General features: G+C 33.3%; 1 pseudogene; it reads left to right on the top strand.

Moving 5' to 3' along the window:
• Nucleotides 1–5,299: 5,299 nt before the first annotated feature.
• LOC145243152 (5S ribosomal RNA) lies at nt 5,300–5,416 on the top strand (annotated as a pseudogene).
• The last annotated feature ends 17,474 nt before the right edge of the window (nt 5,417–22,890 follow it).

The following is a 22,890-nucleotide window of genomic DNA, read 5'->3' as shown; positions in this document are numbered from 1 at the left end:
TTGTAGTTAATGAATTCTCTAATAACCTATCATCTGGGACATTTCTCCAGTACTGCTGAATTCTTGTACAGTCCAACAATGTGAAAGGAACAGTTATAATCTCGTATAAATTTTCCTCTCAAAAGTCTGGGGTAGAAATTCTAATCTTTTTTTCATTTATCTTATCTTGCACTGTTTTTTTTTTCATTCATTCTTCTATTGGTAGCTTTTTCATTCTCTCTGTATATTTATTTGGCACATTTATTGACACCTGATTTAACGTAACTTATTTAAACTTATATTTTATATTCTGCACCCATACGCTCATTGGTTTAGTATTATAAACTGGGTTACTGGTCATGAGAGATGGAAAAAGTGATACCCATAAATACAAAAAGCATGACTTCCTTCATTAAATGCCTTTCTTAATTAAATACTTGTAAAGACTATTATTAGACTGGACTAGCGTTTCGGAGAAATGAAAAAAATGACACTCCATAAATATAAAAATATGACATTTGTAAATAAATTTATCTAGGAAATATTATTAGACTGGGCTAGTGTTCAGAGAAATGGAGACAAAAGATAGGCTTTGTACGCTATTCATAACTATAACATGTTCTTATATAAACGCCTGTAGAGATTTGTAGCTGCTGCTGTTAATGGCATTTTTGTAGCTCAGAAATGAATTAGAGTTGTCAAAATCTGCAGTGACGTATGTCAAGGCATAATCCTAGCATGTAACATGAATGTTAATTATTGATATATCAACATCTTGTGTTAAGATCATAAATTCAGAGTGATGAATTGAATTAATTAATCATAAGTGACAAATTAAGATGATTAATTAGACAGAAGCAGAAAAGGAAGAAGAAAATGTATGAAAAGTATCAAATTTTAAATTAAAATAAACAAAACGGATAGAAAATGTTGGAATAATAAAAGTAAATAAAATGAAACAAGAATAAAATTAAAAGATGAATGAAACACGTGCGAATGGAAAACTTTAAATAAATGATTCAATTTCTGACTTTCTATGTTTGTTTTCATTTTGTTTATTTTCCTAAAAAATATCGTTTTCACTCCTCCACAGACCAAACCAACAGAGTTAGATGAAAAAGGAAAAAGCAAAAGAAGATAAGTGATAACTCTTTTGTTCAGAAGGAAGAAAACTGCATTCCAACAACAATTATGGAATCCTATTCACCAAGACTGAATGAAAAATTAATTAAAAGTACATTGATTTAATTAAAAAAAAAGTATTTGTTTTCGGATTAAATTCATCAAATTAAGAAATATAGATGGCAAGGATTGTTTGTTTAAGGACGGATGAAGGAAGAAAACAGAGATGACAAAACAGTTGAAAATGAACCAACAGAAGATGAAGCTCAGATTTTCCATTGCATTCAAATCATATGCTTAATTTTTGTCCGCTTTTTTGTTTGTCTCCTCGTCTTCCCCAACGATTGCTGTAGCCAAGTGCCCTTCCCGTTTTGTGCATTTTCAAAATAGAAGCCGGTGAATTTTTCTAAATTTTTTATATTATTAATTATTTATCTCTGCTTTCATTTCTTTAGACAAATAAAAACAATAGAGATAATTTTTAATATTTTCTTAAAAATCAGTTATTGATTTATAATTATTTGAAATAGAATTTCTTTCCCAAATTTAATTATTTTGATGTGTTCATCGTATTTTGATAGATATTTCATCACAGAGATATTTTGTATTTTACAAGTACTTGACTGTGAAAGATCTAATATTCATGTTTGAAATTTCCAAATGTTGTAAATATTTCATATCATAAAAGTATTTAAGATTGTTTCCATTGTTACAGGAGCCGATAATGGTGATTGGTTGTACGACTATTTAGAAACAGGACAAATACAGTAATTGTTAAGATAGGTGACAAAAAATGGAGAAAAGGGAAATTTCATAACAGAACATTTTTTAATCAAGAGATAAGAATATAAACATTATTTCAACTAGTGGGGGTACCCGGCGTTGCCCGAGTGTTTGTTTCCGGGACGGGGGGGGGGAGTTTTAAAAAATGTTATGGTAGGTAAGTAGGAAGGATCAAACCCGGAGTCATGAGTAAAAGTAGGAAAATAAAGTGTGAAAAAAAAAACAAACAAACATCTGCAACGTTAACAGTTCGGCCACCAAGAAAAGTCCATTCCAGTTGTTTAGGAAAAAAAAAAAAAAAAAAAAAACTACTATGGTAGGTCGGCGCGAACGTGAAAATATAATGTGAATTGTCCAGCACGCTAACCACTACGCCACAGAGCACTGCAGCTTAGTTTAGTGATTTTAAATAACTTCACATGAAAGAACTACGAAGCCAAACCGGTGTTCTCTTCTCAACTGTTCCTTGTGAACGATCCCCAAACGGTGGTAAGTGGTGGCAGGGGGAGGAGGAATTTATTAGAGAGAAAATATTTTACCACTTCCATTGATCTTAACCGATTTTGGCCGTGACTTCTCAGCAGAAAAAGTATAGAAATCTAAGATTATCGAGGAATTTGAGAAATAATAAGCCTATAACACACCTCAGATATTGTTCTGCCGTTTGTGCATATTATATTTGCATGAAATATCTTGATTTTTAATCCTATTAAGATCAAAATCCGACGGGAAAAATGAGTTCATTTTATTTATATAGAAGAAAAAAGATAGAGATAATGAAAATGTTAATTTATGCAAACTTGTGTTTAGTGAAGAAAATTGGGTTCGTAGTCACAAGTTAAAATATTCATAACATGAATAATATGTGTATGTGAGTATTTGGCAGTGTGGCATGTGTATATGGTTTACCTTGTTTTTGTGAGTGAGTGTGTAGATGTGACTGGCAATTTGTTTTTGCCCTCTTGACTCTTGCTAGTGTGTAACAATGTGTGTGTGAGTGAGATAAAGAAAACTAGTATATAAATTATTGAGGCACAGAGGGAGTATTGAGTAGACGTTCTGGAATTCTGTTCGCGGTGCCACTGGTTTGAGAATTCTGGAGAAACTGATTTTGTTGACCATGCCATATTAGAACTATTAAGTTTACTCTGGCTTATTATTTTCACATTAATGTGTTATTTTTTTAGAGTTTGAAACGTTTTTTATTAGTTGAAAATACCTTTAGTTCACACATTCCTGTGAAAACTTCCTTGATTTGGGGAGTGACGAGGAAAGCAAATTCCAACCAATCAGAGGAAGAAAAAGGGTAAATCTCGTTCTTCACTATATGTGGATTTGATTTCAAAATGACGTGTTGAAATAAAAGATTGAAAGTCAAAGTGAAAGTCATCTGTCTGTTCAAGAATACCTGGTTTAATAATTAAAAAGGGTGTGTGACATGTAGAGCAAGTCACAACATCACCTTCATAGCTGAAAGCTGGATTGGGACGAATGACTAAACACAACGTTGAATATTCTTGATATTAATTCATTTAATTCTGTAAAGTATCATCTCTGTTCGGGTTTACAGAGTTGTGGCATAGATTTCTAAGAATTTTTAATTACCATTTCTCTTACCAAGTTGTCCAAGAGAAGAAAATCTGATTCTTAAACTGATTCTCATCAGCTATTAATTGACTGATGACTACTGCTGTATATTTAGGTATGGTGTGTGTGTGTGGGGGGGGGGTCCCGTGTTATATTGGTGTCATAAGGCAAGAAGAAGGAGGCTTGAATGGTTTCTTGCCTGGCCTAGGCTTGAGAATGAGTGGACATCTCAAGTGCTAAGGCACAGTACACTCATCCCGGTTTGTGGATGAAGTAGAAGGGAGCATCTTAATGGCAACTGAGGACATGATTCACAAAATATTTTCACTAGCCAGGGATAAATAAAAGAACTGAACTATGAACTATAGTTATATACTATAATCTATATATATTTATAGTCATGCTGGTTTATGAACAAACAGTACAATATTTAAAGATAGCAGGCGCATATTTCACACAGTAATAAACAGCAACAACTAAAAAAAGACATGTAATACAGAACTACTTCAAAATGATACTCTCTGCTAACATGCGATTCTGCTTGGTCACTCAGAGCTATTCACTTTCTAACATAACTATAAAATTTTATCTTTGCAAATAAATGCTTGTAGGGATATTTATTCACACAAGATTACACTGAAAGTCTGCATTTTTGATCTTAAAGAAATTTACTTGAGCAACTGAGGTTATTTTCATAAAATCAGTATAAAGATCAATGCAGCTGAGAAACACAGAAAAGTTATCAATATATTCATATTCTGTATATGTTCATTTACAATATGACTATACATCGCATTTATTGTGTTAATATATGAACGCCGTGTGCATATCTGTGTATGTATAGTTGCAGTGTATTTGTGTTTTCTGTTAGAGTGTGTAATAAAACACATATTTTAGCACATGCAATGGCAGATTATTTAATATATTACCTTATAATTCATCTGGCTCTGTTTAATTATTCTCAGTCGTATAAACATACATAAATGCATACACAAAAATATTTATATGTATTTTATACCTATTTATACATTTCATATACATGAATTCTACACACACATATATGCGTATATATATGTACATATACCATCGGCTTTTTATTCCTTTTCAATGGATCAGAGGGACTGTAAATTGCATTGTTATGATGTCTGAACTTATGCATTCATGACCTGAAAGTTTCATCTTTCTGTTGCAGATATTGACGATATGAGACTCTAAGAAAGCAACCCCTGTCATGGGCGTGCGTCAGAAGCAGAGATGCATCATTCAATTTCTGACAAAAGTGCAATGAGAATGGTGGTAACTATGTAGAAAACTAAATTCTGGAACACAAAAGGTCGCTCGTTTTAATATTACCACTCTTGTCTTGATAACTCTTCAATTTTTTTTTAGTTAAAAATAAGAGAGTTTAATTTTGTAACGACCATCGTAAGACAAATCGTGCATCACGTGTACTCTTTATTTCTTTTTACATAAGCAGTAATATGTGTGCAAACTATGCTTTCGTATAAGCTGTATCACCTGAAGAGGTTTCTAGTTACTGGTAACTAGTTGACCGAAACATGCCCATGAATGTGTAACAACATATTACTGCTTATGTAAAAACAAATAAAGAGTATACCTTGCTCTGCTTTAGTGTTGAGCACTCTTGTATTAACCTCGTTAAACTTCATTGGTTACTTAATGTCTGGAAAACAATAACCTCAGATTATATGTGTATATATATATATATATATATATATATATATATATATATATATATATATATATATATATATATATATATATATATGGCATAATCATACGTTAACAGACCGGTTCTCATAACATAATATACAGCATAATCACGTTGACACACCGGTTCTCAGCAGATCACCGAAGTTAAGCAACATTGAGCCTGGCTAGTACCAGATGGGTGACTATTTTGGAATTTTAGGTGCTGTATGTGCTTTCCACTTGTTTTCAATCGTCCTGAACCCCCACTTACCACTGGTATTCAACAATGTTGACTAAGGAGAGGTGTGGTTGGAGATTGCGAAACTCTTGCCACAAAAATTTCTAGCGCAGGCATACTTACAGTGGGTATCCATAGTCTGTCAAACTCTAGGAAGACATACGCATATATATGTATATGAATGTATATGTATATATATGTGTATATATTTTGTTTCATTTTACTTCAATGTAAGTCAAGAAGCCCCTTCCTAGGGGCTAACACTTGATCTTTATATGAGATACATAGATACTCGAATATTCCATTTAATCTCCTTTATGTCTCAAATGTTGAGTTTGTAAAGAAGTTAAGAACATTACCTTTCCTCTCCTCAATTGACCATTTAAATATGTTATAGTATATCTTTATCGTGGTTTCTTCGTCTTACAGGATTCTACATCATATCTGGTGGAGTATCCAGCTTAGTTCTGTTACTATAGGCAACATCACTTATAACATTCATCGTATAAGTCAGTGTGTGTTACCCATAACGAGGAGATCTTATTTGGGCTGCAAATATTATGCGACTTTGAATATTTAGTCAGGGTTTACTTGTAGGGAGAAGTATCCTCTGACAAACTCTTGTACGGAGAGACCTTAGATACGTGAGGACAGTGTCTAGTAGTCATTCAAGTTCTCTCCAGTAGGTATTCAATTTCTCTCCAGTACTATCAAATAACAAGCTCGATGAAAATATAGTTACAGCTTTAGAGCATATACACTGGTTAGATGCATTTTATTGCCCAAAGGAAAAAATTAGTTGATACTTATTTTATTTATTATTTTATGTTTTGTTTTTGCAAGTACCCACATTTTCATCCTTTTTCACCTTATGTACGTTGTACAGCTAATAACAAAAATATTGTTTTTTTCCTTTGGCAAGAGAATGCACCTAACCAGTGTGTGTGTGTGTGTGTGTGTGTGTGTGTGTGTGTGTGTGTGTGTGTGTGTGTGTGTGTGTGTGTGGATATGTCTTTATGCATGTATATATACACTCATAAACATATCAAAACCATTTAGACATATAAACGTTATTGTGACAGAAAAGAAGTTGCCAAGAAATGTTACACAGCACACGAAGTTCATTAGGTCTTTCATTAGAAGCATTAATGCTTATAGTGTACTATTGAGATAGCATGGACGTGAGACCAAATGTCTCCTCTGCTAAAGCCATTAGTGCATTTCATATGCCAAAGCATTTTGGCACAATTACAAAACTTAAAATCGAACCAACAGAATATTTGTCATAAATTTTGAATGTTAAGTGGGTTACTGTGGGAAAACATTTAGATATATGTAAAATCATTAATTACTAATCATCACCATCTTTATAGAAAAAAAAATACCTGTAAAAAGCTTGATGTTGCACAGGATCAAGAATGCATCTAACTTTCTAACTGAATATATCCTTAACAATGTTTTGGCCTTGTTAATACTACTACCTTCAATTATTAAATCTTTTCTCTCTGATAGGCTTATAAGAGTAGTCATTGATGGACAGAAATCATTCTATTAACACTGACGTCCTTCAAGATTCCGTCATGGGCCTAACTCTCTTCCTGATCTTCATCAATGATCTCCCAAATTACATTCTTTGATCATTCGTAGATATTTTTGCAGACGAGACACCACAATCTATGACAACACTTCAAATGCCAGCATTAACCAAAATCTTTCTCATTGTATCTCTTTTGATCTTGAGAACATGATGCAATGGAGAAAAAGGTGGCTGGTTAATTTTAAACAATTGAAACCAAGCTTCTCTCCTTTCATCACAATCGCTCTGACCCCATCACACAACAATTGAAATAATGGCTCTCGTCTTGGGGAAGCTCCATGTCTTGATAAGCGTCTGGAACTAACCTTCATTCCTGATCTGAAATGGTACACATACATCAAATCTGTTGCCAAGGTCGCTGGAAAAATGGTTCGATCATTCTACTGCTCCAATAGATATATCACTGTTGATGCAATCCTCTATCTGTATAAGAGCCAGATATGCCCTAAAATATAGTACTGTTGCCACATCTGGACAGAGCTGCTCTGTGCGTCCTATCCAGCATTGATAGAGCCAGCCTGGAAACCTAGTAGATGATGCTCTTTTCTCTTCCCTGCAACCTCTTTCCGACAGAAGAGACGTTGCAAGCCTGTCTCTGCTATATCATTATTTTCATAGCAAGTACTTGACTGAACTCTAATCTATTGATCCCTCTTTCACAAAAAACACTCAACTTGCTACAATCACTATATATGATTTCCCCCACTCTTTATGTGCTTAAATCTAAACGAAAATTCAATGAACAAAGCTTCTTTCCCAGAACTGCCGGTCTATGGAACTGTTCCACTGGCCTTTTTCCTGGTTGAATACAATATAGTAACCTTCAAATCCAATGTAAACAAATTCTTGTTGAGCTGTCCCCATTAATAATCAAATTCTATCTAATTTACACCATTAACAATTACTAAACTACCATCTTGCATTCATTAACCCTTATCCTCGAATGGCCTTTGGATCTTCATAAGTGGTAACTCATGAATAAAAATTAAAAAAAAACTATTTCTAAGCATCAGTCATTGTTGTCTCGTAGCTGGAAAGAGAATTTGGGACGCTTATAAATGCAAAATACTTAAAATTGAATTTTAACATATATTGAATCCAGACGTTTACTTTATATATAACTAGAAGGGCCGGTGTACCGGCGTTGCCTGGCATAAATGTGAAACAAAGATGGCACAAAACCAGAACAAATTCATTTAAAATATCCCCCCCCCCCTGAAAAGCAAAATAAACTATAATTATTTAGCACATTATCATAGACTGAGCAAAACAATAATTAAAGAAAGTTAATGAAGACATATTTTAACCAATCCTAAAACCATGGGTTCTGGTATATTTGTAATGAAGGAGAAATCTTTATAGACTGAGGTAATTGCGTTTTGTTTTGCTTTTATTAAGTTGAGAAATGAAGGCCCGCTTCGCTAATAGAAAACAATGATAAAACATATTAATCAATCCTATAACCATTGATTTTGATGCCTTTCAATGAAAGAGAAATTCTTCTAGACTGGGGTATTTTTGTTTTATCTTTATGATGTGGTCTATGAGTTAAGAAATAAAATCCTATTAATAAAAAGAAATACTAGAAAGCATGTTAACCAAGTGTAAAACCATGGTTTTGATTATATTTGAAGAGGGAGAAATCCTTCTAGATCAGGTATTTTTGTTTTATTTTCTGAAGTGGTCATTAAGTTAAGGAATCAAGGCCTGTTAATAAAAATGAAAGGCAAAGAAATAAAAAGCACATTAATCAATCTTATAACCATTAAGTTAAATCCTTTTATACTAAGGTAGTTTTGTTTTGTTTTATTTATATGATGATGTCTATAAGTTACAAAACGAAGCGGTACAAATAAAAAGAAATCTTAGAAAGCATGTTAAGCAATCCTAAAACCGTAGTTCTAGTGTTTTTCAACGAAGGAGAAATCCTTCTAGAATGAGGTATTTTTATTTTGTTTTATGACTTGACCATTAAGTTCATAAACGAAGCCCCGGAAAAAATGAAAGTCAAGGTTGAGCATTAGTTTACTAGGGACGAATCACTGCAGAAACAATAGTGAAAACACCTCAGTTTTGCAACAGATTTTTGCCCCATTTAGTTGTACATATTTTATTTACTAATTTATTCATGTGTTTTATTTTTCAATTTATGTGTTAATGTCTTCTTGAATGATAGTCAGGTACGCATGGGAAACCAAAACAAAAAAAAGTAGCAAGTATTGTCAAAAGAAGAAGTTTAGTATTTTGTTATTAATTTCGAAAGAAAGGAAAGTATGTTGTTTTATTTAGTTATTTATTTTGTTTCTGTATTCAGCTCCGGTTCAATGTTTTAATTCTTAAATCAACGTTCGTATGTTTTTTTTTTTTATTTGCGCGGAAGAGAGTAAGCCAATAGTTAAACAGAACAAAGAAAATGATAAAAAGCAGGTTACCGCAAGAAGAAGTAAAGAGGAAAACGACTAATTCTAATTGTACTAATGTGAACAAATTGTATAAATAGAAAGTGTATGAAATTAAAAAGTAACCATTATGTATGTTTTTGATTAAGAGTTTTGTTTTTCTTAGATGATGCATGAGGAAATAATAGTATCTTTAAAAAGAAAGGAAAAAAAACGAAGGCGTGTTGTTTGGACGTCTAACGCCATCTTGTTTATTTTGTAAAAGTTGTTGTTAACCATTCCAAAATGCCTTATTCCAATATGCGAACAGCCAATAAAATTGGCCATAAGGTGTGCAGAGAGCAATCTTTATTTTAAGCTTTTCAGATGAAAGAAGTAATGTTGAATATATAGGAATAAGAACTGAACACAGACAGCGCTTATGTTAATACCGTCACACAAGCTAGAAAAGTTCCCAGTTACGGTGAGGAGCAGAAGAAGGGTAATTTATTAGCGAGTGAAAATCGTGCTACCACTGTTTAATATGACTTATTTTGGAATGGAATTTTCCTTAGGAATAATATAAAATTGAATGATAACAGTTGAAAGTGAATGATAATATGTGCAAAATCTACAACAGATATTGTTTACTAGTTTGACCATATTGAATTTATATGTGGCGTCTGCGTTTGCAAAGCTATAACGTTTTTTTCCAGAGAGGAATAATCTTTCCTATTTTATTATAGATACAGATATAGAAATCTAGAGATATTATAATTTGAATCTTTTTCATTTAAAACATAGTATTGTATTACCAAACAACTCTTTCGTCCATATTAAATTAAACACTAAACATGTTAAATCATAATTTTATTCTTACTATATTTGAATTCTAGTTTTATGGCTGTGATATATTTGGTTATAAAATTACTACTGCGTTTTTAGGTCACTTTATTTATAATTTTAAAAGTGTAAAAATAGTGTACACCCACACACACACACACACACACACACACACACACACACACACACACACATATATATATATATATATATATATATATATATATATATATATATATATACAAGTAAGAAAAGCATTACATCCAAGGCATGAAAATTGTTAAACAAAATGTTTTTACTATAGGCTTTAAAAATAAAGGTACATGATTCAATTTGAAACTTATTTATCTTCAAAGTGTACTTTTATAAATTTTACAAAGTAAGGTATAAAAATTTAATACCTTACTTTGTAAAATGTATAAAAGTGCACTTTGAAGATAAATAAATTTCAAATTGAATCTTGTACCTTTATTTTTAAAGCCTATAGTAAAAACATTTTGTTTAACAATTTTCATGCCTTGGATGAAATGCTTTTCTAACTAGTATCGTATCTTTTTAAGATTATATTTTATTTAATCTATTAATTTGGATTTTAAAAAAATGAATGTGGTTTTGCATGTATTTATAAAAACTCTCCTACTCTCTATTTCAGTTTGTATTTCTCCTCACACCACAACTCATTTTTGCAACCGGCTCTTTGTCATACATGTCTGAATAATGAGAAAATCTAAATTTTTTTAACAAAAACTTTAAAATAACTTTTTTAGATTAAATTTTTTAAAACTTCTGTCAGAATAGAAAATCTTTACAATTTAATAAGGAACATATTTCATATAGGTTTCATAAAAAATATTCAGTAGATAACGAGAAAAATAGAGATGAAAATTTTAAAAGGACTGTATAACTGGTTATGCTCAATAGTAGTTCTTGCCAGCGAAAGTCTTTATTATTGTTATTAAAACATTTTGCATCCTGCTCTTTCATGCGAGGACTAATAATTTCTACGATACAAATAATCTTTAAGTAAACAAATCTATCAAGATATTAAAAATTAAAAGCTCTACACGGATAAGTGGAGCAATTATTGAGCTGATGATCTAATAAAGTTTTAGTTAACTATGAATTCTCATGTTTTATTTCTTATATATATATATATATATATATATATATATATATATATACCTATGTTATGTAAGCTTATTGGGAGAGTACACCAGTAGAGTGCTCGATTATTAAGAAAATTTCAAAATAAAAGCGTAATATGTTATTCTATATATGTTTCAGAAGAATAGGAAAAATATTTCTTAGAATACAGATATAAACGAGGGCTGAAGAGAGACCAACACAGGCGACCAGGGTCTGGTTGCTTTTGTTTTGGATTTTAAACTGACAGTGTCGATGGTTTTCTGATTTTCTGTAACACACACACACACACACACACACACACACACACACACACACACACGCACGACTAGTTCCGAATGTATTATAAATATTAAGTGTCCACATATGCTACTTAAATTCTATAAAAATTGTATTACAATAAATACTTTTTAATATTTTTATGAAATGTTAGTTGAAAAGAAGAAACATAATAAAGCATGTTTTAAAGAATTAGAAAAATCAAAATGTTCTGTCGCCGTCTTCGATGGTGATAAGTGTTTTTATATGTGACTAGATTTAAGATTTAAATTTTATTGTTGCCACTGTCGTTACCGACTATTGATTTTTTTCATCTATGCAGACACTTTCTTCGATGGTTTATAAAACTAATTCTCTCTAAAGTCTTCCTAGGAGGTTGAAAGAAATTGTCAGTGGTAGAAGAGTGTTGGTCGTTGCCCATGTTTTCTTGTTTAGCAAAATTTCTATTCAACATCTATGACTCTCAACCTAACGAAATCGGAACCAAACCGAATTAAGACCAAAGATCTTGGACAAAGAGTTTGAAATGAGGGTCTTCAAACAAAGCTATAAATAACATTTCACACTAATAAAAAAAACTTACTGCTGCAGTTATGCTAACATGATACATAAGTTCTAATATATAAGACTAAAAAATGCGAATAAAATACATTATGAGAATTACAGCTGTTAATTGTAAGAGTTTGCTTTTTGAGTAATGCCAGATGTTAAAGATCGGTTGGTACATTTCTGGGAATTGATAATACTATTATACTGCAGTGTTATACACAATTCATTATATATATATTATATATATATATTATATATATATATATATATATATATATATATATATATATATAGTGAGGTCATGTCATATGCTACTGGTACCATATATATATAGTGTCAGGTCATGTCATATGCTAGTGGTACCATGTAACCCAGTACTACCTGCCTCATGGTCGGGTCACCGGCGACTAAACTGGTTCCCCCACCAGACTTGTTTGGTGAGGAGGGTGGCTAGTCTCCCTGAAGGATTAAAAACAAGACCTTTCAAAGGGCGAATGAACCCCTTTTCGGGGTCAATGGCCAACTAGCATCATGTGTGTTTGTGTGTATGTATACTTATATATATATATATATATATATATATATATATATATATATTTGCGCTGGTACAAGGAAATTGCCAGGTTGGTGTCTGGGGGCGCGGTTATACCACTAAGAGAAGGAAACTCTTACATCAAACCTGAGGGTTGTTGTCTGCTTGTTCTGTGGCAATTGGTTTGCACCAAGTGAGTTAATCAACAGTTCCAAAAAGTGTGGATGGTCCTACACGAGCCTTTACCACTTAAATCAAGTCATTTGTGTGGGTTTCTGACAGCTTATCATAATTTCATTATGAAAACCTCACACTGTCCTGCAAGAAGTCCACTGGCGATGGAGTGAAACCGACGGGGACAGGTAAAGGATATTACTGGAAGTTCTCAGCCAGATCTCTGCACAGTGGCGGCTGATGGTAGATGGCCGTTCTAGCACAAACCTGTGAGCAATTGTGCTGTTCGTGTCCTCCATCAGGGACAAAGCAGCCCTATTTAGGGATAGCACTGCTTTCCCTGTGGCGGGGAGGGGGCGATAAAAGGAGCCCTAAAAAATTGCTTGTTCACCACTTAACTTGGCAGCCTGCTGCAGCTGTCTGGTTATCCAGTTGCGCAGCCAGAACAATAGAATACGACAAAAAACCTAAGAATCTCTCAATAGGGTGTTGGAATGTCCGTACCCTTCAGGATAATGATGCTGCACCCGAATGCAAGACAGCCCTTGTTTCTTTTGAGTTACAGAGGTATGATGTTGACATTGCTGTCTTATGTGAAACTCACTTGCCTGGTAATTCTCAACTTCGAAAGGAAAAGGGTGGATATGACTTCTTTTGGTCAGGAAAGGCAGAAAATGAACCCCGCCAATCAGGCGTTGGTTTTGCCATTAACTCCAAGACGGCAAAGTCCTTATTGTCTTTGCCCAAAGGCATATCTGATCATGTGGCAACTCTTTCCCTAGAGTTAGAAGCAAACACCAGGGTGATGCTAGTTAGTTGTTACGCCCCAACGTTAGCCAGTTCAGATCAAGAGAAGGATGACTTCTACAATACCCTCCGTGATGTCCTCTCCAAAGTTCGACACCATGATAAACTCGTTCTTGCTGGCGATTTCAATGCTCATGTTGGTAGTGACCATCTGTCGTGGACCGGTGTACTTGGTAAGCATGGCATAGGCAAGGTAAGTGCAAATGGTTTACGACTTCTTACAATCTGTAGGGAGTTTGACCTCTGTATTACCAATACCATATTCCAACAACCTGTGCATCGGAAGACGACATAGATGCATCCTCGTTCAAAGGACTGGCATCTTATTGACTTCATCATAACAAAACGGAAGCACATGAGTGACTTCAAAATCACTCGCTCTTTCCACACTTCTTGCTGTCTTTCGGATCACGCCATTCTCAGAAGTAAACTGTCGTTTCATGTGCGAAGGCACAGAGTTACAAGATCAACAGTCCCCAAACGCATTGATGTGTGGCCTCTTAAATCCAGGGAAAAGAGAACTGAGCTCTCCAATAAGCTTGATGAAAACCTTGAGGGTGTTGATGTAACTGATGATGTTGAATCTTCTTGGAAAGCATTGCGAGAAGCAACTCAAGCTGTAGCAGTAGAAGTCCTTGGAATACCGAAAAGAAAGCATCAGGATTGGTTTGACGAAAGTGACGATAAAGTTAAAGCACTGATTAACCAAATGCACTCATCTCACAGATGTTGGATTGAGGACAAAAACTCAACAGTGAAGCACACGGGCTACAAAAAAGTGTAAAGGTGAGGTACAACGAGCTCTCCGAGCTATGAAAGAACAATGGTATTACAATAAGGCAATTGCACTGCAGGGAGCTGCTGACAGCAAGAACACGAAAGCCTTCTATGATGGTCTGAAAGAGGTATTTGGTCCTCAGAAAAGTGGTGCTTCCCCACTAAGCACAGCCGATGGAGAGGCATTGCTGACTGATAAATCAGATATTCTCAATCGTTGGAAGGAGCACTTTGAAACTGTCTTAACCTCATCTGTCATTGACAGCGATGTTGTGTCCTTTATTCCTCAGAATCCAGATATTCAGGAATTGTCATTGGAACCTGCTTATCAGGAGGTATGGGAATCCATCAAACAAATTGCTTCTGGCAAGTCCCCATCACCAAAGGATCCAATTCCGCCTGAAGTGTACAAGCATGGTGGGCATGTGCTGGTAAAAAAGCTCCATGCTCTCTTTGTAAAGATATGGAAAGCAGGCCGAGTTCCACAGGACTACAAAGATGCCTGCATCAAACATCTCTACAAAAATAAGGGAGTCAAGAATTTCTGTGACAACCATCAGGGGATATCTCTGGTTTCAATTGCAGGAAAGATTCTGGCTAGGCTCATTCTAAACCGAATCATAAATCGTCTTGTTGCTAAGGTGTATCCAGAGTCCCAGTGTGGGTTTCAGTCGGGTCACGGCACCATTGACATGATATTTTCCTTACGTCAGGTGGCAGAAAAGGTCCGTGAGAAAAATCAGGAATTGTATATGGTGTTTGTTGACCTGACAAAAGCCTTCGACACTATGAATCGCGATGCTCTTTGGCAAGTTTTAAGAAGGCTTGGTATTCCAGAAAACATGCTGAACGTGATCATTCCTTTCACGAGGGGATGAAGGCCAATGTTGTCTCAGATGGTATGATGTCTGATCCATTTGATGTTATGAATGGGACCAAACAGGGATGTGTAATGGCGCCAGTCCTCTTTGCGCTCTTCTTTTCACTAATGCTGAAACATGCATTTGATGATTTGGACATTGGTGTCAAGTTTCAATTTCGGTCATCCGGTGGCTTATTAAACCATCAACAGTTTAAGGCCAAGACTCTTCTTTGCACCGAAATTATTCGCGACTTGCTCTTCACTGACGATGCCGCACTGGTAGCCACATCCTTTGAGGAAGCCCAGGTTCTTCTTGATCGATTTTCAGCCGCGTGCAAGGCCTTTGGCCTGACAATTAGCATAAGGAAGACTGAGGTAGTGCATCAGCCACACCCTACCCCAAAACAAGTTGAAGGCGTAAAGCAAAATCCACCAGAGTATAGATTTCACATTAATCAGCTGGACGTTTTCCACAAAAGCTGTCTACGCCCCATATGTGGTCTTAGCCTCTGCGACAAGGTTTCAAATGCCGAATTATTCACAAAATGCAAAATATCTGGCATTGAATCATTCCTTATTCAATCGCAATTGCGGTGGGCTGGTCATATATTGAGGATGCCCGATGACAGAATTCCAAAAATTGCGATGTACAGTCAATTTGAGGGTGGTAAAAGAATTGTCGGACGTCCTTGGCTTAGGTACAAGGACAAGTTGAAGAGTAACTTGTCTGCAGTGAACATACAATACAGGAGTCTTGAAGATGAGGTGAATGACCGAAAAGGATGGAGATCAAGGTGTTTTGAAGGTCTCTAGAGGTTTCCATCTGAAAGCTTAAGGCAACTAAAAGAAAACAGAGTAAGAGCAAAACGACTAGCAGCTGCACCAATATCTGCAGCGTTAAATCCACATTCATGTTCTATTTGTGGCATTGTTTGCAAGTCCCTTGCTGGACTAAAATGTCATCAGAGGCAAAAGCATAAATGAGTTTTAGAAATATGGGTTGTCCGAACCTCATACGTCGAAATCGACGGGAGAGTCCATCATATAGTGAATAAATGACAAAAAAATATATTCCAAAATTCATGATGTTGACCACCTTATAATTTATTCCTTTAATTCAATTGACATTTACAATTGTGACCCGCTTAAATATATTTTAATGCATGCAGATTTCGTATTTATTATTATATAGTCAGTACTCTATTGATTATTCTATTGTACCCAATATATAGTAGTTAGGTACGTGCAAAATCAATGGTCGACCTTCAAAATATATAAAGATATTTGCCCCTCCTTTAAGTTAAAAATTCACTAAAAATCAAGAGATCAATCAATTTGAATGACATTTTCAGTATTTATTACTTAACGATCACAGAATATAATAAACTTATCATTTTTCTTAAAGCCTAGTGAAAATATATTACTTTTAGTAAAAAAAAACACCTTTACTAAAGTTATAGTTTTAAGTACTAAAAGAACATTAATTTTTTTTAATGAAAATAAAGCATCATAGATGTTAAATTCTTTTTGCATATTTCATATGTTTTATAATCTTCAAACATACAGAATTTCAGGTATAATAATGTTTCAATTCTCTATAAATTAAAAATGGAATTGAATTTCTGACATTTTGGCATTCCATATAAATTCTGCACGACGCCATTTTGTTTGTTTTTATTTAGTGGAGGCCAGTTTATATTATTAAACTCATTTTGGGGGACATAATTAGGTATTTTTTGTAAAAACAAGGTGTTTTTTTAATTTAATATCTTTAGACTTAATCCACTAATTATCTTTGAAATAGTTCCATAAAATTAATATTTATCTTTTACAGGATTTTTACATTTAATTTATTCAACTTTTAAATTTAGCTGGTTTTCGAGTTTTCAGAGTTTTTGTGAAAATATTTTTCATTATAACTTTTTAAAACGTTTAAAATCGTTTTCCCCCTTTTAGAGAATAATTTTAGGCTTTAATATTTCAAACACAATCCAAACGTAATCGGAAACTTATTAAAAAATTATGATTAATCGGCTTTCAAAACCATGGGCCTTATCGATATTCATCATTAAATTGTACATACCTAATAGTAGTGATTTAAAAATAAAAAGTATAACTATGTCATCAGCTAGAACCGAAATCAAAACAACATGAGTTATCGTCTGTTGGATAAGAAAAAGCTAAAAATAAAACGCCTTTAATGTATAAGTATATATTTGCACATGAATAGAAGTGCACTAAGTCATCTTGCACCTGCCAAATCCCCATTTTTCAATTTTGACCCCTTGCCAGTTACTTTTACCGGATGAAGACCAAATTAAATTTGTTCCACAGGTCAAACACCCTATATATAAAGTTTCAAGTCTGTAGACCAAAAATTGAGAGAGTAGTTAGGTAGAGACAGTTCCTCAAACAGACAGCAGACAGACATAGTCACTTTTTTATATATATAGGATGTGACTATTAAACATTTAAAGAGTCATGAATGAAGGTTCTATATTAGTATCATACATCCAATGTCGCTTTGATCGCCAGGTATCCATTTTCCGGGTCAGTGTACGATTCTTATCTCATTAAACCTTTTGAACTATTTGTTAACCATATTTCGTTTTCTTCTCCTGGTCCTAAAATTTGAGTTAGATGAGTATTGCATATCCTATGATACTTCCTCAGTCATTCCTTAATTCTATGCCAAGTTTGATGGAGAACCAATCAATATTTTCTGAGTTTACATTAAATAAAATATTTCCAAAAGGTGGTGGCTTGCTCCTAAACAGGGTTCAAATAAAAGAAACATCATCATAAGTTACTTAACCTCTAGACAACGATAAACGCAGATTTTATATATATATATATATATATATATATATATATATATATATATATATATATGATTACTTAATTTAATCACATACGAAAGTATAAATTTATGCGTGAACTTTCAACAGTGCTTAATACGTAGGTAGAGCTAGGTAGTAAGTTATAAAATATATGGCACTTAAGCTTTTAATGATGTTTACTATTAATAGTAATATTCAAAAAGATTAAGATTATCTGTATGTGTTGTGTTGATGTCCATGCCTCAACTCTTATACTATAGAAATGCTATCACCTCTAATAAGACTTAACCTAAACAAATAAAATGGAATTAATAATCAGCATAAACTTAAACTTTAATTTGAATTTTTTGTTCTAATTGAAATCAATAGCTTTCTCTACTATATCAAAGCACTATTACCCATCACTTTTAAATCGACAACTCTAAATTCTGGATTCTGGATATGACCTTAAACTATATCCAATGGTGAGGCCCCAGCTTGCGGGCTTTGGAGAGTGTGGAGCCACCATTTAATTGTCATTGCTCCCAGGTGCACTCTGATCCGGAGTGGTAGTATCAGTTAGGGTCCCAACTATGGGTTAAATAGAAACCGACTTGAAAAAAAAATATATATATTCTATTAAAAAATTTTGTTCGAAATAACTGGATTCGGCATTAAATAACCTGAAAAGGGTGGGTATGCCGTAAAACAACCAAACCAAACTTAAACTCTGACTAGTTTCAACCTTTCACAGCCACCAAGTACATTATAAATTTTAACAGTAAAGCATATAGACTGTTATATAGCATAAACTTAAAGACTAACTCTGAAATATTTTATTTGGATTTACTCCAAATAAATAAAAAACATATATGCATGTATGTACATATGTATCATTCAAACAAGGTAGTATTTCAATATATGGTCAAGTGGCAGTTTTAGTCATTTAGATCTGCTTTAAAGCTTCACCGCTCACTCATTTTTCAACTAAATTTCAAACAATTATTACAGTTTATAGATCACCTTGTCAGCTATATTGTGAAAACAAATTTTCCATTCTCCTTCAGTAAAACAAAAGTTATGATGAATTTACTGTGTTCAAAATCATAAAAAACATAAGGAGGAGAGCCACGCTTTTTATTACTGGTTTCCATAGCAACTACGTCGCTTCAGTGACTAGTATTGCTACTAATTCATTGCTGTCGCGAAAAAAGAAGTAACAAGTGAAACAAAGCGAATGAAAGCATGAAAGGGAGATAATTGGGGGGGTTATTGAAAACAGAGGAGTGTCATACATTGTTATTACATATGTGTTTATGGGCCAAAAAATAAGACTGAAATTAAACAGAACAAGTGAATTTATTACAGCCTTTAAAAATCATGGATTGCAATATAAAAATGCAAGCATGAAAAGTAATATGGTTAAACTTAAACATGGAAAAGTAAAGCACTAGTTGGTAAAACTGGAAAAGAAAAGGGCAAGATATTTTAATAAAAAATATGATAAATTTATAACTTAAAATATTGCAGCATTAAGATTTTTTTTTAAAATTAAATTTATAACATTATATAATCAATTCTTTAAGCTTACCCATATTACTTTTCATGCTCGCATTTTTCTGTTGTAATATATATATATATATATATATATATATATGTGTGTGTGTGTGTGTGTGTACGTACGTATGTATATACATATGTGTGTGTGTATAAGTGTATATATGTGTAATATAATTAAAAAAAAAATATTTTCAAAAATACATGTAAATGATTGAGTAATCAACAATAAATGATTGAGCAATCAACAATAAAGCAAGGGAAAGATGGTCTTCTGTCAAGAAGTGACTATCACCATCACCATATATACATGCATATACGTAGATACCTTCAGATCAATTATCTAGACTTATTTTGTATTTTGACTTATTTTATCCTTTGCCGTTTGCACCTCATCTTCTATTTTTTGAAATCCATTGCTCTTTACATTTTGATTTTAAAATTTATTATTACTATTATTATTATAATTATTATTATTGTTATTGTTGTTGTTGTTGTTGTTGTTGTCCTTCTTCTTCTTTTTCTTTAAAATCAATTCATTTATACTTTCAGAAATATATGAAAACCTTACCCCATTAAAGGTAAAATAGCAATTTGCTTCAATTAATAATTTACGCACACACACACACACACACACACACACACACACACACACACACACACACACACACACACACACACACATACACACACACACACACACACACACACGCAGGCACGCACGCATGCACGCATAGCTTGACGAATTCTCACAAAAATGAAATGTGGAAAAATCTGTGTAGCTTAATTGCCAAGTATATTTTCAATACTTACTATATATATACATATATATATATATATATATATATATATATATATATATATATATATATAAAAGTGAACGTGTCTGTGTGTGTGTGTGTGTGTGTGTGTGTATTTCCCTACACAATAACTCTGTCAATTTTTAGTCTACAGACTCGAAATTTGATATACAGGGTACTGAAATTGGAGAAAATCGATATGATTGGTTTTGGCCAGAAATTTGGCGATTAAGGGGTCAAAGTTCAACGATTTGACCTTTGAGAACTCTACCAAATTCCTCCGACAATTTTGAGTCTACACACTTGAAATTTTAGATATAGGTTCCTTGGACATGGCTCTAACTTAATAACTTGATTTGAGCCCAAAACAATAACTTTTAAGGGGTCATAATAGGGGTCAAAGTTTTTAAAAAATTGACCTCTGCGGTCTCTTCTAAATTACTCAGACAATTTCTGGTCTAAATATTTGAAATTTTACATAAAGGGTATTCAGAGATAAGGCAAGCTTTTTCATCAGTTTGGGTCGAAAATTTTTAGTTATCAATATATAAATGTATGTATGTATCTCTGTTTGCATGTCTGCCTTAAACTTTCAATAGAGGCTTCGGATTTTATCAAGATCAGTATCGTTTTTAAGATCAACCTTTCATACGACAAATATCGAAAAATTGGCTAAAAACATTAATATCTTCCCCTTCAACTAGGCACTTTTCTACAGGGGGGGTCACTTTTTTCGCCGATATTGTTAAAGTTATCCTCTCCTTTAGATTGTCTAGCTGGTTTCGCGGTGGTCGTAACAGCATAAACGTTAAGTTTTACCCCGTTCTTTTCCTCCTTTGCGGTACAGGTTCGAGCCTGCCGTCCTACTACCACTTTTTTTTTTTTTGCTCAACATACACATCCAAACACCCGGGCAACGCCGAGCTGAAATGCTAGTATAATATAAAGCTGAATGTCTATGTGTGTATGTGTGTGTGTGTCTGGTCACAAATAGGCTCCTATATGGTTGACTATTTTAAAAAACTGTTTACATATAATGATAGAAGATGTATCGAGGATCAAGAATGGGTATGTTTGATCTGGCAGAACGGTGGTTCATAAAAATTGTGGGGTCTGCGTTCGCGCCTGGCCCCCAAAGTATGGAAATAAAAAATGAAAAAAAAAAAAAACGTTTATAAGTGTTTTTGATACAGATGTACATAAGAATACTTCGATAAGTATGTTTCAACTTAAATAGGGATGGTATAATAAAATTGTGGGGTCTGCGTTCGGGCCTGTACTCCATGGAAATATAGCACAAACTTTAACAAAGACTTTTCATATCTATTTGCGTAAGTATACTTTGATAATTATGTTTCAGTTTGAAGAAATATGGTATAATAACATTATTGGGAGTTCGTTCCTGCCTGACCTCCATAAAATATGAATATGTCACAAAGTTTAACAAGGTATTTTAAAAGGGGTGAGGGTCTACAATGACACCTTAACTTTAATCTTAATTCACGTTAGCTTTTATTTATTTTTTTTGAGTTGAATCATATTGTGTCGAATAAATTCACCTCATAAATTCACGTTCTTATTAAAGTGAAAGCCAAAATAAAAGTCGGAACTTTAGACAATTCTCAACACAAATTTTGCATAACTCTGTTTTTTTCCTTCTCCACTTGCACGTGGCGTTCTTTCGAAAATAGATAAATAATAAAAAATAAGAACGTTACTTGTTATCGTGTCAAAAGAAGGAAAAATCCTGCTCACGTGATTATGTGTATTTTTAAAAATATTCACATAACCTTTCTATTTTTATTTATATATCTGTTTAAGCTTTTTTTTCAGTGTACTAGAAGGAATTCAGTTGATTACAATCCTTTCTGCGTGTTCTTTACATTACAATAGTACAACGCTGAATCCGATGGGGCAATACTACACCGTTCAATACTGTAAAACTGAAACGAAGCTGTTCTGCTTGAAAAGGACGCCATTTTCTTCTTATTCATATTTATATCGATTCTTTGCTTTAAAAAACTAAAGTAATTACGTGTCTACTTTTTTAATATCCCATTTTGCTGTTTCGGATTATTTTACTAATGTAAGTAAAGCTTCATTATTTTTCAAAACTGTTTTTGTTTCTTTGTTTTTCGATATTTCGTCGATATTATTTAGTAAGAGTGTTTAGCAGAAAGCCAACAAACGACTAACCGAAAAAATGAATATACAAGAAATAAATGTTACCATAAGTCAATAAAAGTTCAGTTCATTTGTTTTTTGTTTTGAAATAGTTTTTAATGCTCTTTACTTGAAATAATTTCAGCAAACCGAAATTAAAACGAAATTTGAGGCGATAACTACTTAAA

The sequence above is a fragment of the Euprymna scolopes genome, chromosome 21 (genome assembly GCF_053919585.1).
Source record: "Euprymna scolopes isolate OS-2025 chromosome 21, ASM5391958v1, whole genome shotgun sequence".
NCBI classification, from domain to species: Eukaryota; Metazoa; Mollusca; class Cephalopoda; order Sepiida; family Sepiolidae; genus Euprymna; species Euprymna scolopes.
This window is presented reverse-complemented; position numbering and strand designations above follow the sequence as displayed.